Below are 7538 nucleotides of genomic sequence, written 5' to 3'. Positions count from 1 at the left end.
TCTCAAGAGTGAGGATAATACAGTGGAAATGTTTTTTTATGAAATGGATACCAAGTGGGAAGGGCCCAAAGCCAGAATGAGACGTTTCAACATGAACAAGCCAGGATTTGGTGGTCAACTCATCGCATCATTTTCTATTAGTGTAGTGGTTAATTCTCAACCTTCCTAATGTAACCCTTTAATAATGTAACTTTTAACAATGTAACCCTTTAATAGTCAACCTTCCTAATGTAACCCCATGTTGTGGTGACTCCCAACCCTAAAATTATTTTATTGCTGCTTCATAACTCTAAATTTGTGGTTAGGAATCGTAATACAAATATTTGACATTCAGGATATCAGAAATATGACTCCCAGGGGGTCCAAACCCACAGGATGAGAAGCACTGTGATAGGAGTTACTATATGAGACTTTTTGTTCCCATGACAAAAATACCAGAGAGAAACAATGTGAAGGAGGAAAGATTTATTTTGGCTCACACTTTCAGAAGACTCATCGCTTTATCCTTGAGGTGAGGCAGAATTTTATTGTGTCTGGACCCTGTGGCAGAGGCTGTTCACTGTCTGACAATCAAGAAGCAGGAAAGAGCCAGGAGACAAGATATGTTTTTCCATAGCATGCCCTCCAGTTACCTATTTTTGTCAACCCTCCTCTACCTCTCAATAATGCTAATGTATTATAAATCTAATAATGGATTAAACCACTGATTAGGTCAGAGCCCTCATGGCTCATTGGGAACACACTCATGAACACACCCAGAGGTGTGTTTTATTAGTCTCCTAGGTGTCTCTCAATTCAATCAAGTTGACAGTCAAGACTAACCATAAGAAATGTAATACTGGCTCTTCACCGGTCCGGCGCTTGGGTTACCTCTGCAGTGACACCCCCTGGTCCTGCCGCTGTTGCCACTGCCTCTCCTGCCCCTCAGCTCCTCTGCCGGCCGCACCATGGGCACCCGAGATGAGTATGACTACCTCTTGTAATTTGTCCTTCTTGGCGATTCTGGTGTTGGAAAGAGTAACCTCCTATCTCAATTTACTTGAAATGAGTTCAACCTGGAAAGCAAGAGTACCATTGGAGTAGAGTTTGCAACAAGAAGCATCCAGGTTGATGGGAAGACAATAAAGGCACAGATATGGGACACAGCAGGGCAGGAGCGGTAGAGGGCTATAACATCTGCATACTATTGTGGAGCAGTAGGTGCCTTATTGGTTTATGACATTGTTAAGCATCTCACATATGAAAATGTAGAGCGATGGCTGAAAGAACTGAGAGACCATGCTGATAGCAACATCGTTATCATGCTTGTGGGCAATAGTGATTTACGCCATCTCAGGGCAGTTCCTACCGATGAAGCAAGAGCTTTTGCAGAGAAGAATGGTTTGTCGTTCATTGAGACATCTGCTCTAGATTCTACAAATGTTGAAGCTGCTTTTCAGACAATTCTGACAGAGATACACTGCATTGTTTCTCAGAAGCAAATGTCAGACAGACGTGAAAATGACATGTCTCCAAGCAACAATCTAGTTCCTATTCATGTTCCACCTACCACTAAAAACAAGCCAAAGGTGCAGCGCTGTCAGAACATCTAAGGCATCTTTCTCTCCTAGAAGGCTGTGTATAGTCCACTTCCCAGGTCTGAGATTTAAATATATTTGTAATTCTTGTGGTCACTTTCTGTGTCTTATTACTTCCTCACACTTAAGAATCTTCTCATGTCTTAAGTCTTTTAATTTTGGCTTTATAAAATCATCAACTTTGTCCTGAAAAAAAAAAAGAAGAAGAAATGTAGTACTGAGAAGGTTACTTAGCCAGTGGGAATTACTCTTCAGGGCAGAGCAGGGAGGAAGCTCTTGATCATGCTGTCTGAAGCTGTCCTGTTCCTCCAGATGTTGATGGAACACATAATGGGGTTTTATCTTGGTCCTTAAGCCTTACCCAAGTTAAGGAATTAGTCTTTACAATGCTCTGAATTTTATGTTATGATCTAAAAATATGTGCCCCCTCACCCTAATTCATATTTTTAATTCTTGACTCCAAAGTTGATGATGTTAGGAAATGAGGCCTTTAGTAGGTGATAAGGTCTTGAGAACAAAGCCTTTGTGATTGTGATTAGGAACTTTGTGAAAGAGACTCCAGAAAACTTCCTGTCTCTTCTACCATGCTGAGGGTATATCAGGAAGACATTTGGTATAAGGAAACAGGGTCTCAACAGACTCAGAATTGTTGGACCCTCAGTCTTAGGCTTCCCATCCTGTTTACCTGCCTTGATAACTGCCAAGTGTAAGACTAAACTTCAATTTGCTTACAAGTCACATGGTCCAAGGCATTTTGTTATAGTAGTCTGAGCAGACTGCAACAGTGGATGTGCTTATATCCTTACTTTACAGATGAGGAAACTGGGGAGGAGAGGACATGTTACAGCAAGTGGCAGTTCCAGGGACGAATACAGGCATATAGGCCTGAATACTAAAGAGGTGGCTGACTCAGTCCTTAACTGCTGGGCAGGTTCTAGTGATGTGAAGGATGGCACAGGAGTGGTGTGGGCCTGGAGGTTGGAGGCCAGTTAGAGATATTCTAGCAGTGGTGGTGGTGGTTTTCTGGATATACGCCTAATCCATATGGCTCTTGTGAGTAAATATGTGTAGATACAGGCATTCGACTCACTCCTGAGGACAAATTAAATTCTGTTCTTTATGCTTTATAGGCTCCATATCTTGTGATAGTTTCATAAAATGAACTACGATACCCTATTTCTTCAGTTTACTTATCTAGAAAGTAGGAATAATAATTTGACCAACCTTTAAGGGTAGCTATGAGAATTATAAAATATAATAAATGTAAATGTAAATGTAAATATGCCCAACTTTATGGAAGACATTGGGAAAACAGTCCAGATTCTAAACCCTGTACAATGAAGTTGTTAAAATAGTCAGCTGAGTGTTTCCTGCTGTCCACTGACACCCAGGCTGCAAACGATGGACATTTGTTTTAGAAAGCCTAGGGACATTCCATGGGCTACAGCCCATGTGATGGTTAACCTAATTGACGATTTGACTGTATTTAGAATCATTATGGAAGCATATCTCTAGTTGTTTCAATGACAGTGTTATTTGAAAGGTTTCGCTGAAGCAGGACCATGGACTGAGATCCTGGAGCCAACAGAAGGAATTTGAAAGGGAGCTGAGGACCAGCTCTCATCTCTCTGTACTTCTTGGCAGCAGATGCCATGTGACCACCTGCTCCACACTCCTGCTGCCATGCCTTCCCCACCATGATGGACTGCACCCTCGGAATGGTGAGCCCAAATCAGGCCTGCCTCCCTTAAGTTGCCTTTGTTAGGTATTCTGTCATAGCAATGAGGAAAAGTAACTAATGGAACCCAGTTTTTTGTCTAGCTTAGCATGTTAAAACCTTTCTTCTTGCCTCTAAGTACAGAAGTCTCCCTGTCCATTGTCCAAGATATTATTCTGTATATAAGTCTGAAATAAGCTACACTCTGGGTACTCTGAAATTTCTCTGTCCTTTTCATGGGCTTCTCAGCATTTTCTACCTTTGGCAGCAGGTTCTCATTCACTTAGTGAGAAACTATGTGGGACTGAGGATGGTCGCAATCTGTTTTTATTTCTAAGACCCTCCCCTGACTCCTTCAGCAAACACGTGGCAGGGAAGAATGGGGATAGAACAGGCAGTGAGCAGGATGCACCTGAACTTGGCTGTCAGAGGCATAGAATCCCACTCAGTCTGGTGGACATGATGGTAAGCATCCAGTTGCAGGAGCCCCATCTCTTCAGAAGACTCCTTGGTGAGTTACCAGTCATACAGACTCCCTTTGTTTCTGATATGTCTCTAATAAGGTCAGGATTTCATTCTTTTAAAACATAAATCAAAACATCAGCTGGTGAAACAGCACAGCTAAACAGAGAAAATGCATTGGCAGACCCAATTCACAGCCGCAAATCAGTGTGTGAAATGCTGCGTGAAACCACATTTCTCAGACGGTGCAGAAAGTGGGCAACTAGCTTTCTTGAAATGAAACCAGGAGCCCAGTAACTGTCTTTCATTTTCTGATAGAGCCCACGGAAAGAAAGTAATTTCTGAGAAAGTCTAAAGGGTGAGCTTAAGGCCTCTATGTGTTCAGAGGAAAAGGAACATCACTGGTGTGTGTGTGTGTGTGTGTGTGTGTGTGTGTGTGTGTGTGTGTAGAGGCAACTTTTGGATATGGGTTCTTGTCTCCCACCTTGCTCTTTTGAAGCAACTGCACTCTCCACTCAAAGTTAACTGGGTAATGAGATTCCCAGCATTCATCCTGTCTCAACTTCCAATCTCACCAGAGGAGTGCTGGGGTCATAGATGTGTGCCACTATGTGGATTCTGGGGGTTAAACTCAGGCAGTCAGACTTGGCAAGCACTTTTATCCAGTGAGCCACGGCCCCAGCACTACTGTTGATTTCTAATTTATTGTTATGTATATTGGTGTTTTGTCTGCATGTATGTCTGTGCACCATGCGCATGCTTGGTGCTTCCAAAGGCCAGAAGAGGGCACCAGCTCCTCTGGGGCTGGAGTTAGGATGGCTGTGAACTGCCATTTATGCACTGGGAATGAAACTCAGGTCTTCTGGAAGAGCAGCTGATGTTCTTAATCACGGAGCCATTTCTCTAGTCCCATACCATTGATTTTTAATGGGACCTCAAGATACAGGGGACCAAAAAGGAGTGGAGCAGTGACACCAAGCCTGTCTGGTCAGGGACACTCACGCAGCAGCAGCAGCCATAGGAGACTTCTGCCAGACAGACAAACTGAATGTCAGTTAAAAGCAACATCAACCAAATTTCTTTTGCAGCAATTGGATCCTTTCTGGAGAATATTATTCAAGGGTTCAGTATACAAAAGAGAGACTATCTAATCTGTTCTGTAATTGGGAAACTAGTTAGTGCTCAACCTGTCTCCATCCACCCTGTCCCTGAGAAGTCTGGAGCCTTCATCCATCAGCAACATAGCCACGGCCCTGCTGAACTAAGTCCCAGTGAAGATCAGACTGGGCTAGTCTTAATTTTTCTTTAACACAAGCTGGAATTATCATTTATTTGATTGTCTCTTTATTGAGGTAGAGGCTCACTCTTTAGCTCAGGCTAGGCTTGAATTCACTGCTCAGCTCCAGTGAAACTTCACCTTGCCATCCTCCTGCCTCGGTCTCCTGAGAGCTGGAATGGCAGGCAAGCATCACCACACCCAGCTATTCTGAGCAGGATACACCACAGGCCTAGCACTTTCCTAACATCACAGATATATACACAGCATCATATTCAATTTCACACCACAAGCATCTATATATTCGTGTGTGGGGGTGTGGAATTGATACTAAGGGACAAATCCTGACTTCATACTCAAAGCAGATAGCAATGTTCTTGCTTTAAACCCACAAACTCTACTTTCTCTCCCCAACAGGGTTTTCACTACCCAGAATGGGGAAGACATGTTCAAGGAATTCTTACAGATGGGAAATAGAGAGGAAGAAAAGGAGGAAGAAGGAGTCATGTGGAGGAGGCTGAGGCCCTGGGAAGAGTGGGAAGGGGGCGGAGCAACAAAGAGGAAATCGGTGTAGAGTGCTAAAAACCCAAAGATCAAGTGTTAAGGGAGGAAACTCCATGGAAAATCCAAACAAAGAAAATATCATGAGGGAGAAGAGAAAGAAGACATGGGATTCTTAGGCGAGTTCATTGCTTGTTTGTGACCAAAATGCCAAGATTTCATCCAAGACGAGACCCCTGGTTTCTGTTTTGATCAGGTTACAGGGCCATTGAAAGCCAAGTGCACGCTTAATAGCATACATGTGGCACAGGAAAGTGGCTCAGGTCACACTGTCCTGAAGGTAGACCCCACAACTGGCACTAAGCAGCTTTTTGGAAGCACCTAGCTTATGAGGCCATGCTGTCTCTTCCCAGGCCCTGGCTGGTGGCTGCCTGTGTCATCTCATGGTGACTTCTTCCCATGACTAAAGTTCTAGATAGGTGATTGAAGTGATTGGCTGACTTGGTCCATAAACCAATCATGTTTAGACTTGGGGGCAACCGGGAAGCCAAGAGTCTGGTTTGGTGATGTCTTATTCTCCGTAAGAGAAAAGCAGGGAGAAGAAACAAACTAGAAAGCTGTCAGTTTGCTGGTGACAACACAGCCCTACCATAGCTGTCCTATTTGTGTGACGTGCATTAGTTGCCAAGGTGAGTGGTATGACAGGCACACACTGCCCGGGGTTTGGCAGAGCGGTGGCATGGCTCTTACAGTCTCTATTGTATGAATGGGTGGGAACTACTACATGGAAGCATCCACTCAAGGACAGAGAACTTCCCACAGCAGCTCAACTTCCTGAGAGTGCACCCCAGCCCTCCCAATAATATTTATTTATTACTTAGCCATTCATTCATGAAAAGGATGTGGACTTTTAAAAAAATAGAATATTGTACCAGATGTGGTAGAGCTCAACTTTAGTCCCAGTACTCAGGAGACAAAAGCAGGTGGATCTTTGAGAGTTGGAGGCCAGCCTGGTCTACATAGAGAGTTTCAGGTCAGCCAGAGCTAGACAGTGAGATCCTATATCAAAAAAGAAAATTTTTCTTTTACAATTTTATATATGTAAACAATCTATTTTGATCAGATCTATCCCCAACTCACCCCTCCTAAAACTCCCAGGAATGCATAAGACCTCCCTTCTCTCCCTATCCATCTCTTTCTCCTCCTCCTTTTCCTCCGCTGCTCTTCTGCAGACCACTGAGTACAATCAGTACTGCCTGCTGGAGTGTTTACTGATGCTGTTGGCTTGGTCGTGTGCAGGCGGTGACCACAGCTGCTACGAATCTGTGAGTGCAATGGCCACTTGATGTCCAGAAGACAGCATTTCCTTATCTCCATTCTCTTCACCCCCCTTCCTCCTCAATGTTCCATCTTAGGGCTGAGCACTCACTAGATACTTATTCTCAGCATTTTGACCAGCTATGGTTTCTACATTAACTGCTGGCCACTTCAGAGAGAAGAGTCTCTGGCCAAGGTGAGGGCAGAACTAATCTGAGGGTATAAACATAAATATTTAGAGGGCAGCTTGATGATGGATGTGTCCATTTAGCAAGACAACTGTAGTAGCTTCCCACATAGGACCTCTGACCTCCTAATCCATGGACTTGGATATGGACTCTTAGGATAAAAAATATTGCAAAGTACTGGAAGTCTTCTGAGAAGGAAAAAATAGAAAATGCATTAAGGCCTTCTGTATCCTGGATCACATACGCACTCTCATCAGATTTACCCCCAACTCTGAGCCAGGGAGTATCAAGTTCATTTTATAAGAGATGTTCAGCGATTTCCAGTATCCAGAGAAGGTGTGTCTGTCATAATCCTTTTGAAGGATCTATCTATCTATCTATCTATCTATCTATCTATCTATCTATCTATCTATCTACATATCTATCCTCTATCTATCAATTTATTTTGCATCCTTTCTCCTTTAGGTGTTCCCTCCTCCTTGAGGGATCTTTTGGTAATT

The 7538-nt window shown here is 43.4% G+C and overlaps 1 pseudogene; it reads left to right on the top strand.

Annotated features, from left to right (window-relative positions):
* Nucleotides 1-947: 947 nt before the first annotated feature.
* LOC102908821 (ras-related protein Rab-11A pseudogene) lies at nt 948-1797 on the top strand (annotated as a pseudogene).
* The last annotated feature ends 5741 nt before the right edge of the window (nt 1798-7538 follow it).

Source organism: Peromyscus maniculatus, chromosome 8 (genome assembly GCF_049852395.1).
Source record: "Peromyscus maniculatus bairdii isolate BWxNUB_F1_BW_parent chromosome 8, HU_Pman_BW_mat_3.1, whole genome shotgun sequence".
Lineage (NCBI taxonomy): Eukaryota > Metazoa > Chordata > Mammalia > Rodentia > Cricetidae > Peromyscus > Peromyscus maniculatus.
Note: the sequence above shows the minus strand (reverse complement) of the source record. Positions and strands in the feature narration are given on the sequence as shown.